The sequence below is a fragment of the Eurosta solidaginis genome, chromosome X (genome assembly GCF_040869045.1).
Source record: "Eurosta solidaginis isolate ZX-2024a chromosome X, ASM4086904v1, whole genome shotgun sequence".
In the NCBI taxonomy this organism is placed as follows: Eukaryota; Metazoa; Arthropoda; class Insecta; order Diptera; family Tephritidae; genus Eurosta; species Eurosta solidaginis.
This window is the reverse complement of record NC_090324.1, coordinates 184,751,543-184,770,894: the sequence shown is the minus strand read 5'-3', so window position 1 is coordinate 184,770,894 and position 19,352 is coordinate 184,751,543. Positions and strand designations below refer to the sequence as shown.

General features: G+C 40.4%; 2 pseudogenes; both read right to left on the bottom strand.

The window, feature by feature from the left end:
* The window catches only part of LOC137235315 (probable arginine--tRNA ligase, cytoplasmic), a 517,389-nt pseudogene that overhangs the window by 327,152 nt on the left and 170,885 nt on the right, over positions 1-19,352 (bottom strand).
* Positions 2,690-8,452, bottom strand: LOC137234740 (ATP-dependent RNA helicase DHX15 homolog; annotated as a pseudogene).

Genomic DNA, 19,352 nt, shown 5'->3' with positions numbered 1-19,352 from the left:
GGCTCGCGCCAGTCATCATAGTAGCCAAGATCATAATGCAAAACATCTGGCTGGAAGGAACTGACTGGGGCGATACAGAGTCCATGCGTACCCTGGCAAACCTTTATGGAGGACTATCCCGATATTAACAATATTCAGATACCAAGATGGGTAAATTTTACACCAAATGTGGACGTTGAATTACATGGATTCTGCGACGCATCCAAAAAAGCCTAAGCAGCTACAATATTTCTTAGGGCAAAGGTTAATGAGGAGGTCCACGTCAGCCTACTAATGGCGAAAACAAGAGTAGCTCCCGTAAAAACAATTTCGCTACCCAGATTAGAACTGTGTGGAGCAGCCTTGTTAGCCGAAACTTTAGAATCAGTGCGCGAAAACCTGAACCTGGGAAAATTCCATACACATCTATGGACTGGCTCAACGATCGTTTTAGCGTGGATTAAAAAACCTCCCTGCTCTTGGTCAACATTTGTTGCTCATCGAGTAACCAAAATCTTAGAAAAGGTAGGGAACAATGCCTGGCACCACGTAGAGTCTGCATCAAACCCAGCAGTGGGATGTCAGCAAAAGACCTAGTCGCAAGCTCCTTGTGGTGGCAGGGACCTTCTTGATTACAAGAAGACAATTCAAAGTGGCCAAATCAAGAAAAAGTCTATCAGAAAAATATTGAGCAAAAGCGCGTAAAAGCCTTTACCACATCAAAAATAAATGGAAATGAGGATATCCTAGAAAGGTTTTCAGAACTTTCAAGAGCCTTTCGGGTCATATCATATATTGTAAGGTTTTCGCATAGAACCAATCCTAAGACAAAATCTTCCTTTAAAGCGGAATCGTACCTCATTTCACCCGATGAAAATCAGGCCACGACAGGTCGCTTAATAAATATCTACCAACGGAAATCCTGCCTCTTACCCCCCTTGTCGATGAAAAGGGCATATTGAGGGTGGGTGGTCTTCTTTCAGGGGCCAAGGATCTTCCCTACAGTGAACGGCATCCGATCATTCTGCCGTATGACTGCCGGCTCACACGACTTCTTGTCCAGTTCATCCACAAAGATATCATGCATGGTAAGAACCAACTTATGTTTCGTCGCCTACGCACAGAATATTGGATCCCTAGGGTCAAAAATATGATCCGATCGGTCATACATAATTGCAAAACCTGCACCATATTCCGCAAACGGACTTAAACCCAATTTATGGGAGATCTACCTACAGAACGAATCACCTTTTCCCGGGCTTTCATCAATACGGGGGTAGATTTTGCCGGACCATTTGACATCAAATCTTATAGCGAAAGAGGATGCCGCATATCAAAGGGTTACTTTTGCCTCTTTATCTGCTTTGCTACCAAGGCGATTCATTTAGAAGTCGCGAGTGACCTCACCACCGCCGGCTTTTTAACAGCTTTCGATCCGTCTGTCGCTAGGCGATGATGTCCGAAGAACATATACTCCGACAACGGAACAAACTTCGTCGGTGCCTTTCGAGCAATTCGATCCGAAATCAAAGCTTTCCTCGCCGATGCGCGTAACCAAACCCTATCGAGGTACTCTCACCAAACCCTTCAATGGCACTTCATACCTGCAGCCGCCCCTCATATAGGCGGACTGTGGGAAGCTGGAGTCAAAAGTTTTAAAAATCACTTTAAGTTGAGTTTTGTCTCAACTCGAGACCTATGAGCCTCTCCTCCAACGACCCTTCCAGCTTGGAGCCACTCACTACGGTACACTTCCTCATTGGCGATCATCTACTAGCCCCACTAGAGATTGTCGTCAATGAGAATCGTGCCTCACTTGTCAACCGCTGGGAGAAGCTGAAGGCATTACATCAAACGTTTTGCAAACGGTGGAAGTCCGAAAATCTCACCGAATTGCAAAAATGCACCAAGTGGAAACACCCACAAGCCAACGTGAAACAAGGGGACCTAGTCGTCATAAAAGAGGACAATTTTCCTCCCAACGAATGGAGACTAGGACGGATAGCATATCTTCATTATGGCCCCGATAACCGCGTTCGAGTCGTTGAACTGGATACGGCAAGGGAACAGACCACAAGACCAATTACGAAATTGGTCCTCCTACCACCCTCCAGTGAGGGTGTGAAAGATTTACAACTTCCACCCGTTTTGTAACTACTCCCCTTCCCCAGCTCTCGTTCACCCGAAACGAGGCCAACAGAATCCTAACGCAGATCTCCAATCTGCCACAGAACACAATCAGCCCCCCTTTTTTATTGTTTGGCACACTATGGCCACATCGCTGGTGCTTAATAACAATAAGAGCAACTACCTATTCACAATTCAAAGAATTCTCCCCCTCAGGGACACCTACTAAAGCAACAACAACTTGCAAAACGCGTCTCTTGTTCAAAGCTAAAAAGTTTTTTTTTTGTTTTCAAAAAAATAGCAGTCTGTGCAATTCATAATAACGCATGCAATCTCAGCTGCAGCTTAGCAGTATCTGAAAGTATTTCATTTGAGCAATTCTAGCGTACGCATAAGAGTTTCCGGTGCAGGTGGATCCATAAAATCGAAATGCACCAAATCATCTATGCCGAGTTTTTTTTTAATTGCAACACAACAGTACCTACAAGTAAAGAACAAGTTAATATCATATTTACATTAACCTTTCTTTAGCAATTTACCTAAATGTGAACGCAAGATTTGAGGATATGAGCTATCCTGCATTTCATTTTTTGTAAGCTTTTCTGTATAAACGGAAGCAATTGCCAGGGCGTGTACGTTCCGGCAAGACCGGCATGTTGTTGAGCAGATGCTTTTGATATAGCTGATATGAGCAAACTTTCTGCGCGTATACGTGGATTATAAACTTTTGTTTGGTAAAGCCTGGAGCAATTACAAAAACAACACCAGCAATTGTAAGCGATGTTTCAGCAATATCTGTGGAATCAACAACTTTGCGTCCTATTGTACCATTGGCATTACGTGGGGGTGCAGGCTCAAAAAGGCGTTGCTGTAAATTTGGCGGCAATGTAGAATAAAGTGGTATACATTTCCATTCACTAATATCTGTGCCCAAATTATCGGTTTCACGTTTAATACGATCACAAGCCTCTTCGATTTCTTCGTGACCCGTTAAGAACATTTCAACATCAGCTAAGCATAAAAAAACAAGTAAGGAAGGTTAAGTTCGGGTGTAACCGAACATTACATACTCAGTTGAGAGCTATGGTGACAACATAAGGGAAAATAACCATGTAGGAAAATGAACCGAGGGAAACCCTGGAATGTGTTTGTATGACATGTGTATCAAATGAAAGGCATTAAAGAGTATTTTATGAAGGAGTGGGCCATAGTTCTATAGGTGGACGCCATTTAGGGATATCGCCATAAAGGTGGATCAGGGTTGACTCTAGAATTTGTTTGTACAATATGGATATCAAATGAAAGGTCTTAAAGAGTATTTTATGAGGGAGTGGGCCATAGTTCTATAGGTGGACGCTATTTAGGGATATAGCCATAAAGGTGGATCAGGGTTGACTCTAGAATGCGTTTGTACGATGTGGGTATCAAATGAAAGATGTTAATGAGTATTTTAAAAGGGATATATCCTTAGTTCCATAGGTGGACGCCGTTTCGAGATACCGCCATAAAGGTGGACCAGGGGTGACCCTAGAATTTGTTTGTACAATATGGGTATCAAAAGAAAGGTGTTAATGAGTATTTTAAAAGGGAGTAATCCTTAGTTCCATAGGTGGACGCCGTTTCGAGATATCGCCATAAAGGTGGACCAGGGGCGACCCTAGAATTTATTGTACGATATGGGTATCAAATTAAAGGTATTAAGGAGGGTTTTAAAAGGGAGTGGTGGTAGTTGTATAGGTGGTCGCCTTTTCGGTATATCGCCATAAAGGTGGACCAGGGGTGACTCTAGAATGCGTTTGTACGATTTGGGTATCAAATGAAAGGTGCTAATGAGTATTTTAAAACGGAGTAATCCTTAGTTCCATAGGTGGACGCCGTTTCGAGATATCGCCATAAAGGTGGACCAGAGGTGACCCTAGAATTTGTTTGTACAATATGGGTATCAAAAGAAAGGTGTTAATGATTATTTTAAAAGGGAGTAATCCTTAGTTCCACAGGTAGACGCCGTTTCGAGATATCGCCACAAAGGTGGACCAGGTGTGACCCTAGAATTTGTTTGTACAATATTGGTATCAAAAGAAAGGTGTTAATGAGTATTTTAAAAGGGAGTGATGCTTAGTTCCACAGGTGGACGCCGTTTCGAGATATCGCCATAAAGGTGGACCAGGTGTGACCCTAGAATGCGTTTGTACAATATGGGTATCAAACGAAAGATGTTAATGAGTATTTTAAAAGGGAGTAATCCTTAGTTCCATAGGTGGACGCCGTTTCGAGATATCGCCATAAAGGTGGACCAGGGGTGACCCTAGAATTTGTTTGTATAATATGGGTATCAAAAGAAAGGTGTTAATGAGTATTTTAAAAGGGAGTGATGCTTAGTTCCAGAGGTGGACACCGTTTCGAGATATCGCCATAAAGGTGTACCAGGTGTGACCCTAGAATTTGTTTGTACGATATGGGTATCAAATTAAAGGTATTAATGAGGGGTTTAAAAGGGAGTGGTGGTAGTTGTATAGGTGGTCGCCTTTTCGAGATATCGCCATAAAGATGGACCAGGGGTGACTCTAGAATGCGTTTGTACGATATGCGTATCAAATGAAAGGTGTTAATGAGTATTTTAAAAGGGAGTAATCCTTAGTTCCATAGGTGGACGCAGTTTCGAGATATCACCATAACGGTGGACCAGGGGTGACCCTAGAATTTGTTTGTACAATATGGGTATCAAATTAAAGGTATTAATGAGTATTTTAAAAGGGAGTAATCCTTAGTTCCATAGGTGGACGCCGTTTCGAGATATCGCCACAAAAGTGGACCAGGGGATACCCTAGAATTTGTTTGTACAATATGGGCATCAAACGAATGGTGTTAATAAGTATTTTAAAAGGGAGTGGGCCTTAGTTCTATAGGTGGACGCCGTTTCGAAATATCGCCATAAAGGTGGACCAGGGGTGACTCTAGAATGTGTTTGTACGATATGGGTATCAAATTAAAGGTATTAATGAGGGTTTTAAAAGGGAGTGGTGGTTGTTGTATAGGTGGTCGCCTTTTCGAGATATCGCTATAAAGGTGGACCAGGGGTGACTCTAGAATGCGTTTGTACGATATGGGTATTAAATGAGAGGTGTTAAAGAGTATTTTATGAGGGAGTGGGCCATAGTTCTATAGGTGGACGCCATTTAGGGATATAGCCATAAAGGTGGATCAGGGTTGACTCTAGAATGCGTTTGTACGATATGGGTATCAAATGAAAGGTGTTAATGAGTATTTTAAAAGGGAGTAATCCTTAGTTCCATGGGTGGACGCCGTTTCGAGATACCGCCATAAAGGTGGACCAGGGGTGACCCTAGAATTTGTTTGTACAATATAGGTATTAAAAGAAAGGTGTTAATGAGTATTTTAAAAGGGAGTAATCCTTAGTTCCATAGGTGGACGCCGTTTCGAGATATCGCCATAAAGGTAGACCAGGGGTGACCCTAGAATTTGTTTGTACAATATGGGTATCAAAAGAAAGGTGTTAATGAGTATTTTAAAAGGGATTGGGCCTTAGTTCTATAGGTGGACGCCTTTCGAAATACCGCCATAAAGGTGGACCAGGGGTGACTCTAGAATGTGTTTGTACGATATGGGTATCAAATTAAAGGTATTAATGAGAGTTTTAAAAGGGAGTGGTGGTAGTTGTATATGTGAAGGCTTTTTCCAGATCGCGACCAAAATGTGGACCAGGGTGACCCAGAACATCATCTGTTGGATACCGCTAATTTATTTATATATGTAATAGCTGCCAAGATTTTAAGGGTTTTTTATTTCGCCCTGCGGAACTTTTTCATTTTCTTCTACTTAATATGGTAGGTGTCACAACCATTTTATAAAGTTTTTTCTAAAGTTATATTTCGTGTCAATAAACCAATCCAATTACCTCACCATGTTTCATCCCTTTTTTCGTATTTGGTATAGAATTATGGCATTTTTTTCATTTTTCGTAATTTTCGATATCGAAAATGTGGGCGTGGTCATTGTCGGATTTCGTTCATTTTTCATACCAAAATAAAGTGAGTTCAAGTAAGTACGTGAACTAAGTTCATTAAAGATATGTCGATTTTTGCTGAAGTTATCGTGTTAACGGCCATGCGGAAGGACAGACGAACGACAGTGTATAAAAACTGGGCGTGGCATCAACCGATTTCGCCCGTTTTCACAGAAAACAGTTAACATCATAAAATCTATGCCCCTACCAAATTTCAAAAGGATTGGTTAATTTTTGTTCGACTTATGGCGTTAAAAGTATCCTAGACAAATTAAATGAAAAAGGGCGGAGCCACGCCCATTTTGAAATTTTCTTTTATTTTTGTATCTTGTTGCACCATGTCATTACTGGAGTTGAATGTTGACATAATTTACTTATATACTGTAAAGATATTAAATTTTTTGTTAAAATTTTACTTAAAAAAAAATTTTTTTTAAATGTGGGCGTGGTCCTTCTCCGAGTTTGCTAATTTTTATTAGGCGTACATAGAGTAATAGGAGTAACGTCCCTGCCAAATTTCATCATGATATCTTCAATGACTGACAAATTACAGCTTGCAAAAATTTTAAATTACCTTCTTTTAAAAGTGGGCGGTGCCACGCCCATTGTCCAAAATTTCACTAATTTTCTACTCTGCGTCATAAATTCAACTCATCTACCAAGTTTCGTCGCTTTATCTGTCTTTGGTAATGAATTATCGCACTTTTTCCGTTTTACGAAATTTTCGATATCGAAAAAGTGGGCGTGGTTATAGTCCGATATTGTTCATTTTAAATAGCGATCTGAGGTGAGTGCTCAGGAACCTACATACCAAATTTCATCAAGATTCCTCAAAATTTACTCAAGTTATCGTGTTAACGGCCATGCGGAAGGACAGACGGACGACTGTGTATAAAAACTGGGCGCGGCATCAACCAATTTCGCCCGTTTTCACAGAAAAAAGTTAACGTCATAAAATCTATGCCCCTACCAAATTTCAAAAGGATTGGTTAATTTTTGTTCGACTTATGGCGTTAAAAGTATCCTAGACAAATTAAATGAAAAAGGGCGGAGCCACGCCCATTTTGAAATTTTCTTTTATTTTTGTATTTTGATGTACCATGTCATTATTGGAGTTGAATGTTGACATAATTTACTTATATACTGTAAAGATATTAAATTTTTTGTTAAAATTTTACTTAAAAAAATTTTTTTTTTAAAAGTGGGCGTGGTCTTTCTCCGATTTTGCTAATTTTTATTAGGCGTACATATAGTAATAGGAGTAACGTCCCTGCCAAATTTCATCATGATATCTTCAATGACTGACAAATTACAGCTTGCAAAAATTTTAAATTACCTTCTTTTAAAAGTGGACGGTGCCACGCCCATTGTCCAAAATTTTACTAATTTTCTATTCTGCGTCATAAGTTCAACTCATCTACCAAGTTTCGTCGCTTTATCTGTCTTTGGTAATGAATTATCGCACTTTTTCGGTTTTACGAAATTTTCGATATCGAAAAAGTGGGCGTGGTTATAGTCCGATATCGTTGATTTTAAATAGCGATCTGAGATGAGTGCTCAGGAACCTACATACCAAATTTCATCAAGTTACCTCAAAATTTACTCAAGTTATGGTGTTAACGGACGGACGGACGGACGGACGGACATGGCTCAATCAAATTTTTTTTCGATCCTGATTATTTTGATATATGGTCTATATCTATCTCGATTCCTTTATATATGTACAACCAACCGTTATCCAATCAAACTTAATATACTCTGTGAGCTCCGCTCAACTGAGTATAAAAATTGTTAAATGTATTCAAAATACTTCACACGATGTGGATGCTAAGAACCTTCAATATCGTCACACATATGCATTTGTATGACAGTTCGTATAGCTGCCTCCAAATAGTCCCGTTCGGGTTCAGGTATATAGAAAAGTTCTACATGATGTGTGCGACCTGGCGTATTCATGAATGGTGCATTATCGAAGTATTGTTGAAAATTGCCTGCATCCAAAGCGGAGGACATCACAACCAATTTCAAATCATTACGCTGTCTTATAAGTCAGTGAGTATCGTGCCTCACTTGTCAAGGAATTCGTCGTTATATGGAAGATACCGAAAAACAAGACGAGGAGGCTGAAGTCATTTGACCAGTCGGAATGTTTTCTTGTATGTCATCACGGGAAATGTATTGCTGTTTGGAAGCATGTATTTTTGATGTCGTATCGTTTGCACGCAATCTTTCTGTGGCGTTGCGCAAAGGCAACAAGCCATCCTGTAGCGACGTGTTTCGATGTACGGGCTCATTATAGCGTAAATGTGGATACAAGAACATTATAGACGCCGAACATAAACCTTATTCGCAAGCGCCCACCCATAATAAATCACCTACGGCACGTAATATTTCACAAGCAGTATGATATAAGTTCAAAGCATCTCTAACGAGTCCCGCTTGAAGTGATAAATCAGCAAAGATTTTGTGACTCGTCCCACACAACGCCTGCTAATAGCCCGCGGGTCCATATCGAGGCCAACAAAATCACGCATCTCAAGAGGTGCAAAGAGCATACTCATTTTTTCAGCTTTATCACGTGATCTGTCCAGACGTTTCGATTTCAAACCCAAAATAATGCACTAACAAACTATAAGCTATATGTGATGCTAAATCCGCACAGCTATCCTGTTCACGGTAAAAGAATGTTGTGCCTTAAAACCTGGAAGGTGTTGTAAATTCATCTTGCAGCCGAGTGCTATACTTTTCAACGGCATTACTATTTACATTAATATTTTCGTTGGCCGGCGAGGAAGAGGAATACAAAACCTGTTGATCGCCGCCAGCCGAATTTACTCTATCAGCTGCTGCTTTTGCTGGTGATGGTTCGAAAAATATTGCACGTGAATCATATAACGTACTACTGTAGCGAACTTTTAGCGACTCATGTTGCCGAAAAAGCTCAGTTAACTCTGTTTTAGTATCGAATTTACCAATGGTTATCAGACCGAGAAGGCGATGATGTGATTGAAAATCTCCCCAATCATTGTATCACGTGTAACCCCTGAAGAATCATTTATTTTCACATTGCCAACAAGTCGAACTTTATTGAATGCCTGTTGTAGCGTACGTAGTTTGGATGGCCCAACACCACGCAAGAGAACCAATAAACAACCATAATGTAGAATATGTTGTTCAAAGTCCGGTCGCAGCAAAATGTGTTCGTTGGCGCCATGAGATATTGTCACACAGACATTCGCACGTATTTATTTATCTGTTCTGCGTCTATGTACAATTGAAACCACACAAATTGCATTAAGTACGATGAATTACTTATAATTGTGGTTCATTGAGGGCTACTAAATACCTTATTTATCAAAGGGCCACTGCCCACAAACGCACACAAGCACCTACGCTCCTGAAATATTGAGAGTGAAAGGTTTATTTTACTTAAATATTTTACTGTTTCTTATCGCGAATTTCAAAAAGAACAAATTCATCAATTTCCATGCAGTTTTCCCTTGTTTTTCCAATCAGTGTTTTTGATGTCCTCAGCTGGCAATTATTTGTTATTATTCATATATTAGACAACGTTAAGGGTTGCCAAGCATGTATGTACATATACATAAGCCAGTGCTTATGTTGTCGTCACGGAAACGTTCTGTGTCACGCTTCTGGACACGTTCAACCATACCACGTGACGTTGCCTCTTCACCGATCAGACATCGCAAATACTTGTGGAGCCTGTAAGATCGACATATTTTACGCACTTGGAACTAGATGCAAGTCTTCAATTCAATATTTGATACGACGAGATAGCAGAAAGCTACCTGGATACTTCTGTAACTGCAGAAGTTGCCATTGTGACAACAACCACATCCGAGCGTGTGGTTCGTTCTCGTTCTATAAACATTGATACCTTTATCATTGGCATTTAAATTTACGGCTGTATCATCTTTCTGTTGATGTTGAATATTCCCACTGGTTTTAAATTGTTGTTTAATAGAATTATTATTTTTAAATAAACTAGACTCCTTATTATACGTTATTAAACTATTATTATTTTGCTGATTATGAAATATACTTCTATCGCATGTACTGTTTGGGAAATTCTGCTGTTGATGGTTATATTCCTGGAAAGAAAGACAAGTTACATTGTCACAAATCTGCTTCTCGAAATTAGCAGGATTACCATGCGATATAAAGATTTTTGAAGTCTCTAAATCACCCACGACCAAATCAAGGTCACTAGTGGTTTGTAACAAACAGTTGCTTTGTAAAGAAAATTCTTCGGTTGCATCACAATTCATGTTAGTATCGGTAGTACCAGCAAATAAATGTGCATCTTTTGCATTAGAGTCCGCATTACTTATAAGCGGAGCTGTTTTATAGTTTGGGAATTGTTTTTCTGACCATTCATTTATTAAATGATTTATACCTTCACTATGATAAAGAGTTTTAGTGGATGATTTGTTATTAATACTTAAATGGGCGGGGCAAGGTAGAGATATCTGCATTAAATTTCGAGACCTGCTTGTTTGGGAGGACTCATCCACATGAAATTCAAAACGTCCCCGTATCTTTTTTTGACTGGTCATCACCAATACCTGAAACGAGAAAAGGCAAAAGTAAAGAAGTTAGAAAATATACAAACACTAAAAGGAAGCGTACTTACTCAACTAAACCACGTTTCAGTGTAATGAAAATTCATTCTAAATAGTATGTACACTCATTTCTATGAATGAATGTCATTTTGAGTGAATAAACCCAAGTTGCCACTCGAATAAATTTTTTTGAGGCAAGAATCAACTCTCCGCTTAAGAAGTGAACACATTGCATACGATACAATGGAATCACAATTTGAATCTGTGAGATTCAAAACATGGGTACACAGGTCATTAATTACCAGATCCCAACAAAATAATCTACTGCGCTTGGGCAGACACAAATCATATCCTCATGATAAGTCTGACGCGTTAAATCATAACTCCGAACCTAATTGGGGGAATTAAATACTAGTAGCAAATATTAAAAACGTCCTCATACATAAACCCACTAGCCATCCATGTAGACGAAAGCAATGTAATAACACTCGATTAGGTTTTTAGAATGACTTGTTTCACGGCAACTCGCATCAAGACAGAGGGGCGTCCCAGGAATTTCTCCGTACCATGCCGCCTTTGCGCCGCAAATCACGGCGTAGGATTCTGCGCACAATATCGCAGGATGTCCTCTGAAGAGAGGTGGCAGGCGGTTCGAAAACATAACTACTACATCAACTGTTTGTCCCCTTTCCACAGTCATGAGATATGCACAAGTAAGGACAAGTGCTATCGATGCAACGAGCATCATCACACTACCCTTCATCGGGACAAAACCAAGGAGTGGAGGCAAACAACGAACGACCTCCTCGATGACGGAGAAAGCTCAGACGGGGTCTTATCACTGGCCCCCACAGGAAGAACCAAGTCTTGGGCGCAACAAATGGATGATCAGGATGTAGAAGAAGAAGAAGCAAGAATAGCGCCATTGGCTCTCACGGAAAGAACCAAGTCTTGGGCGCAACAAATGGATGATCAAGATGCCGAAGAAGAAGAAGCAGGATAAGAGGCATTAGCTACCCTTCCTAAACAACAGAGCGGCTCTGAAAAACGTCCTTTCCGACCGCTATTGCGACACCAACGACAACGACAATTAGAAACCGAAGCTGTACGACCAACTGGGAGCAAGCAGCAATCACGCGTCGGTGGTTCTGAAACACGTCCTCATCGCGGCGCACATCGGGTAGAACGTTCCCGTATGAATCCGGACAAGAAGACCGCGGGCGAGCATTTGTCAGACGAAAAGAAGTACCCAAACGCTTTAGGACCGGCCGAGTTATAAGAACCCAAGCTACACCATCGATAATAAGATCGCTTATCGCGATCGCACCCACGGCAGTCGTTCGCATCGAGTCCGGAGGACGCCTACATCTGGTAAGCGCACTCATCGATCCCTATTCCCCAAACACAGTGATCGATGCCAATTTGGCGAACGGACTCCAGCTGGAGCGCATGCATTCCACGTCACCACCGAGATGTACACTCATATTGCGCGGGAAGTATGGGGTAGCAGGGAGGGTAATCACCCAAGCTACAATAATAACACGCCATAACCGTCTCAACCCAATCGTTAGCGTAGACTCCACAATCGCAACGCCTTTCAGTTTATGCGGCTAGCAGACCCCGATTTTTACCACGCACCACAAGTGCGACTTACACTCGGCGCTGACGTTTATGATAGTCTTATGATCAGTGGCACGCCACCGTCCACGATTAACGGGCTACTAGCTCAGGCCACCATCTTTGGCCTGGTCATCTCGGGGGCATACCAACAATAAGCCAATCACAGAGTACATTTTTATATCTACACTTACTTCCAAATCCACATTTTAATCTAATAAGGTGCATTGAACTAAATAGAACCACGTATTTATGTATTAACCATTTTTCTCACATCCACAGCATTTATCGAGAAATGGGACCCATCAGCACAAGGCGATGGAGAACAACCTACGCATACTTTATTCTATCTTTTCTTCACCTAATATATCGCTACATTCATGATCTTAGATGTCGATTCGGACTCGTTGTTTATTCTCAGCTTGCTCGCCGTAAGGGGGCCGGCATATTTAGGTCACTAGCCTAAATATTTTAAAATAACTTTCGGGTCACCCTAGTGCGCCCCGTACTTTGATTTTTACCAATAACTGTCCATGCACCGCCGAGAACTAATTGAGTAGGGGAAAACTCGACGAAAGTTAGTAATCGGCGGGTGCCATGGACTTTTTCTCTTCTTTTCACTTCACTTCTTTTCTGAAAGTCCGCAAGTGAGCTCCAGCAACCAAACCGAAGGTAAGCATTCCTTTTTTTCCAAGTGTCCATTCGATAAAGTTTAGATAAAGTGTGATTTATTAAATGCTTTCAATTTTAAATTCTCCACTTAATTTTGAATTCTTGAATAAAGAAAGTTTTGTTATTAATTAGATTAGTGAAAGTGTTTTTTTTTTTCCTACGACACTAACTAGTTCCTTTTTTTATTTTTATTTTTGGTGTTACGTGCGAGTGAATCCCCATCGTCCCGAACCACACGTAATCAATATTATTTGAACCCTATATGGAATAACTGCTCTGAGCAACTTACAAATGAAATTGAGATAATACAAAATAAAGTTATAAAAAATATTTTGCATTTGCCCAGAGGAACGGCAAGCGAGCTCTTATATCAAAACCGGATGGATATTCGGAAATATGCTATATTGCAAACTTTAGATGCATTTTATAAAGTTAAAAATAATTTAATTAAACATAATTTATCTGTTCCAGAGGAACCAAATCTCGAATACGCGCTACGAACTAGGTGGAACGTTCTTTCGAACGGAGAGAAGTGCGAAATCCTTAAGGCACTATGGTGAAAAATTATGTAATAAGCTTCCGAAAGAAATAAAAAATGCTTGAAATCTCCAGTGCTTTAAAACAAAAGTCAAACAGCTACTTCTTAATGATTTTAATTTTAATATATAACATTAATATGGCAACTTCTTTGTTATGAGTATCACCGAAACCTGGATTGGAGCTTTGGGTGCTTTTTTGATCGCACTGTCTTCTATTAACATATACTATTTTGTTAAGTTAGAGGGATTCAATGTGATCAATAAGCGCAAAATGATCCCATTTCTAGGTTCGGATGTATTTAAAACATTGTTTTTTATACTCAGTTGAGCAGAGCTCACAGAGTATATTAAGTTTGATTGGATAACGGTTGGTTGTACAGGTATAAAGGAATCGAGATAGATATAGACTTCCATATATCAAAATCATCAGGATCGAAAAAAAATGTGATTGAGCCATGTCCGTCCGTCCGTTAACACGATAACTTGAGTAAATTTTGAGGTATCTTGATGAAATTTGGTATGTAGGTTCCTGAGCACTCATCTCAGATCGCCATTTAAAATGAACGATATCGGACTATAACCACGCCCACTTTTTCGATATCGAAAATTTTGAAAAAACCGAAAAAGTGCGATAATTCATTACCAAAGACAGATAAAGCGATGAAAGTGGTAGGTGGATTGAACTTATGACGCAGAATAGAAAACTAGTGAAATTTTTGACAATGGGCGTGGCACCGCCCACTTTTAAAAGAAGGTAATTTAAAAGTTTTACAAGCCTTAATTTGGCAGTTGTTGAAGATATCGTGATGAAATTTGGCAGGAACGTTACTCCTATTACTATATGTACGCTTAAAAAAAATTAGCAAAATCGGAGAAGGACCACGCCCACTTTAAAAAAAAAATTTTAAAGAAAAATTTTAACAAAAAATTTAATATCTTTACAGTATATATGTAAATTATGTCAACATTCAACTCCAGTCATGATATGGTGCAACAAAATACAAAAATAAAAGAAAATTTCAAAATGGGCGTGGCTCCGCCCTTTTTCATTTAATTTGTCTAGGATACTTTTAATGCCATAAGTCGAACAAAAATTTACCAATACTTTTGAAATTTGGTAGGGGCATAGATTTTATGACGCTAACTGTTTTCTGTGAAAATGGGCGAAATCGGTTGAAGCCACGCCCAGTTTTTATACACAGTCGTCCATCTGTCCTTCCGCGTGGCCCTTAACACGACAACTTGAGCAAAACTCGACATATCTTTACTGAACTTAGTTCACGTACTTATCTGAACTCACTTTACCAAATTAAGTAGAAGAAAATGAAAAAGTTCTGCAGTGCGAAATAAAAAACCATTGAAATCTTGGCAGGTATTACATATATAAATAAATTAGCGGTATCAAACAGATGATGTTCTGGGTCACCCTGGTCCACATTTTGGTCGACATCTGGAAAACGCCTTCACATATACAACTACCACCACTCCCTTTTAAAACTCTCATTAATACCTTTAATTTGATACCCATATCGTACAAACAAATTCTAGGGTCACCCCTGGTCCACCTTTATGGCGATATCTCGAAACGGCGTCCACCTATGGAACTAAGGATTACTCCCTTTTAAAATACTCATTAACACCTTTCATTTGATACCCATATCGTGCAAACAAATTCTAGAGTCAACCCTGATCCACCTTTATGGCGATATCCCTAAATGGCGTCCACCTATAGAACTATGGCCCACTCCCACATAAAATACTCTTTAGTGCCTTTCATTTGATAGACATGTCATACAAACATAATCCAGGGTTTCCCTCGGTTCATTTTCCTACATGGTTATTTTGCCTTATGTTGTCACCATAGCTCTCAACTGAGTATGTAATGTTCGTTTACACCCGAACTTAATCTTCCTTACTTGTTTTGCTTTTACTTTGGGTAATTATAATTAATATTACGTTATATTGTATAACTTATGCCTTTTTATTTATTAATTTTTATTTATTTTTCTTCCACCTTATTTTTTCCTTTATTTCCTTTATTATTCTTTTTTCTTCTCATTTTTTTGTAGTAATTTACACACAGTAATTCACAACAATTGATGGCAAAATTTATTAAAAATAATTAAGATATCTTCTCGTACAAAAACAGGTTTTTTTTTAGAAAATCTGTATTAATCTAAATGCTGTTGTCAATAAAAAAAAAAAAAATGATAGGTGGCAATGAGTATTTTAAAAGGGAGTGATTCTATAGGTGGACGCCCTTTCGAGATATCGCCATGAAAGTGGACCAGAGGTGACTCTAGAATGCGTTTGTACGATATGGTATCAAATGAAAGGTGTTAATGATTATTTAAAAGGGAGTGGGCCTTAGTTCTATAGGTGGACGCCTTTTCGAGATATCGCCATAAAGGCGGACGAGGGGTGACTCTAGGATGTATTTGTACGATATGGGTATCAAATGAAAGGTGGTAATGAGTATTTTAAAAGGGAGTGATCTTTGGTTCTATAGGTGGACGCCCTTTCGAGATATCGCCATAAAGGTGGACCAGGGGTGACTCTAGAATGCGTTTGTACGATATGGTATCAAATGAAAGGTGTTAATTGATATTTAAAAGGCAGTAGGCCACAGTTCTATAGGTGCACGCCATTTCGGGATATCGCCATAAAGGTGGACCAGGGTGACTCTAGAATGTGTTTGTACGATATGGGTATCAAATGAAAGGTGTTAATGAGTATTTTAAAAGGGAGATGTATATGTGAAGGCTTTTTCTAGATATCGACCAAAATGTGGACCAGGGTGACCCAGAACATCATTTGTCGGGTACCGCTAATTTATTTATATATGTAATACCACGAATAGTATCCCTGCCAAGATTCCAATGGCTTTTGATTTCGCCGTGCAGAACTTTTTCATTTTCTTCTACTTAATATGATAGGTGTCGCATCCACTTTACAAAGTTTTTTTTTAAGTTAAATTTTGCGTCTGTTGCGGGGGCAAATAAAAGAAATAAAAAGGAATTAGTCTCGAGTAACAAAGTTTATTCACTATATTAACACAATAGGCATTAAGTGCTGTGTTGGTTAAAGGAAAGGATTAATTACATGCACAATTCACAATGCACTTGGCAAATTCAAAATTATAAAAATGATTAATTGCAAATATTAGTTAAATGACAATCGCAAATTATTAAAGTGTAAAATGTGGAAACTAATTAGATTACTCACCTGTGGGATGGTTGTTGGCGCTCGAACGTTCGAAAAAAGAAGAGAAAGTCAACACGCGAAAAAGTCCGCGGCACCTGCCTATAGCTAACTTTCGTCGAGTTTTTCCCCTTCGAAGTTAGCGCTCGGCAGGTGTAACCGGTAATAATAACATAACTAATGCGCGCGTTAGGGTGGTCCGAAATATTTAGGCTGGTGGCCTAAACATGCCGGCCCCCCTTGCGACGAGCAACTAAGAACCCGTCGGTTGCGCCATGCATGAGAAGCCCATTGACCGTTGTCGAGGCTGTGCCACTGACCATAATATTGGCGTAGACGTCGGCACCGAGTGTCAGTAGAACCGGCGCGGATCGATACAACGTCGGGTCAGCGAGCTTAATGAATTGGAATGGTGCGACGACTGAAGAATCAATCGTCGCGGTTGGGTTCAGATGCGTATGTCGTGCTACCACGGTAGCCTGGATCGTGATTCTATCTGTGACTCCATATTTGCCGCGTAGCACTAAAGTACACTTCTTATGTCTTGCCGTGGTAAGCCGTTCGAGTCGGAGATCGTGGGATAAGGGTGCGTCAATCTCGAACATTGGTGCGCAGGGATCAAAGAGTGCGCGCACCAAATGGAGGCGTCCCCCTGCCTCTATTCAAACAATCGCTGTAGGAGCGATAGCTTTGAAGGATCGGGTGATCGTCATCGCTACGTGGGTTTCCCGCAATTGTTCTGTTCCGAAGAGATCACCTGACGTGTAACTATAGTGGTGGTGGTACCGTCTTTGCATGGCGGATACGGGGCCGCTCTGTCAGTGGAGCGTGTGGTCGAGCGGAACGGACGCCATGCGCGCCGCCCCGTCGCCCACTGGCATTGCGGTGCGATGAGCGGAAAGAACGTGTCTCCGCGCCATCCCCGTGTTTCTGTTGTGCCTGGTTGCGTTTCTGGTCCGGGATTGCTTTCTGCTTTTCATGTTGGAGCAGCGGTCGGAAGGGACGTGCTTCTCCGCTGGTAGTTGGGGCGATAGCTAAGGCTTCTGCACTTCTGGCGATCCCTTCCATCTCTTCCTCCTCGTCTGTTACCTGTTGGGCCCATGATCGGGTATCCTCGGTTATATGTATGGAGAGCACCTCTTCGGCGCTTGCGTCGTCGTCACGCTCTTCACAATGTATAGGTCATGGCCGCGCTTGCTCCTGTTCCATATGCAGCGACGTATTATGTGGTTCATGGCAGCGGTGATAACGGTCGTTGCTTGGACATATTTTCAACCCATGGAACGGTGACAGACAATTAGTGCAATGGCGGTGTATTATAACGGTCCAGAGCCGTTCTTCTGCCTACATTCCCCTGTAGATCGGACATAGTCGTATGCCTTGATTTTTCTGGCACAATCAGCAGGACACGGTGAATTTGTCTACGCGTTGCTCTATTTTGTTGCGTTTAGCCGAGAAACCCGCCATCCTGGAATGGAAATTTAGCATATATTTTGTTTTTGTTGGCGTTCCAAGTTGGGTGGCGTATGGATGGAGACTAGGGGCTTTATTGTGGCTCATACTATGGTTGGCATACTCGGAATGAAAGGCTTATGTGGAATGAATAATCTTTTAATGATTGTCTGCAGAGATAATGATATGTTTGTAATGGTTGGAACCACTATTATCCTCTTCTTAATATACAAAAAACACGTGTCACAGGTTTGAGGCCAATGTACTCCTAAACTACTGAACCGATTTTGAATTTGTTTTACACTCCGTATGTAGTTTGATTTAACTTGAAATATAGGATAGGTTATATTTCAGTTTATAGTCGCAATATTATTTTATTGCAATTTTTTTTTATTTGTTTATACGTAATATTAAAATGTTACGTATAAGCAGTGGCACTCATATTTTCAAGTGGTGCGGATATACTTCAGTGTAATTGCTTGGTGTTTAATTACCCTGGTCCACATTTTGGTCGACATCTGGAAAACGCCTTCACATATACAACTACCACCACTCCCTTTTAAAACTCTCATTAATACCTTTAATTTGATACCAATATCGTACAAACACATTCTAGAGTCACCTCTGGTCCACCTTTATGGCGATATCTCGAAAAGGCGTCCACCTATAGAGCTAAGCCCCACGCCCTTGTAAAATACTCATTAACACCTTTCATTTGATACCCATATCGTACAAACAAAGTCTAAGTTGTGATACCTCGAAAAGGCGTCCACCTATAGAGCTAAGGCCCACTCCATTTTAAAATACTCATTAACACCTTTCGTTTGATACCCATGTTGTACAAACGCATTCTAAAGTCACCCCTGGTCCACCTTTAAGGCGATATCTCTGAAAACGCGACCACCTATACAACTAACACCACTCCCTTTTAAAACCCTCATTAATACCTTTAATTTGATACCCATATCGTACAAACAAATTCTAGGGTCACCCCTGGTCCACCTTTATGGCGATATCTCGAAACGGCGTCCACCTACGGAACTAAGGATTACTCCCTTTTAAAATACTCATTAACACTTTTCATTTGATACCCCATATCGTGCAAACAAATTCTAGAGTCAACCCTGATCCACCTTTATGGCGATATCCCTAAATGGC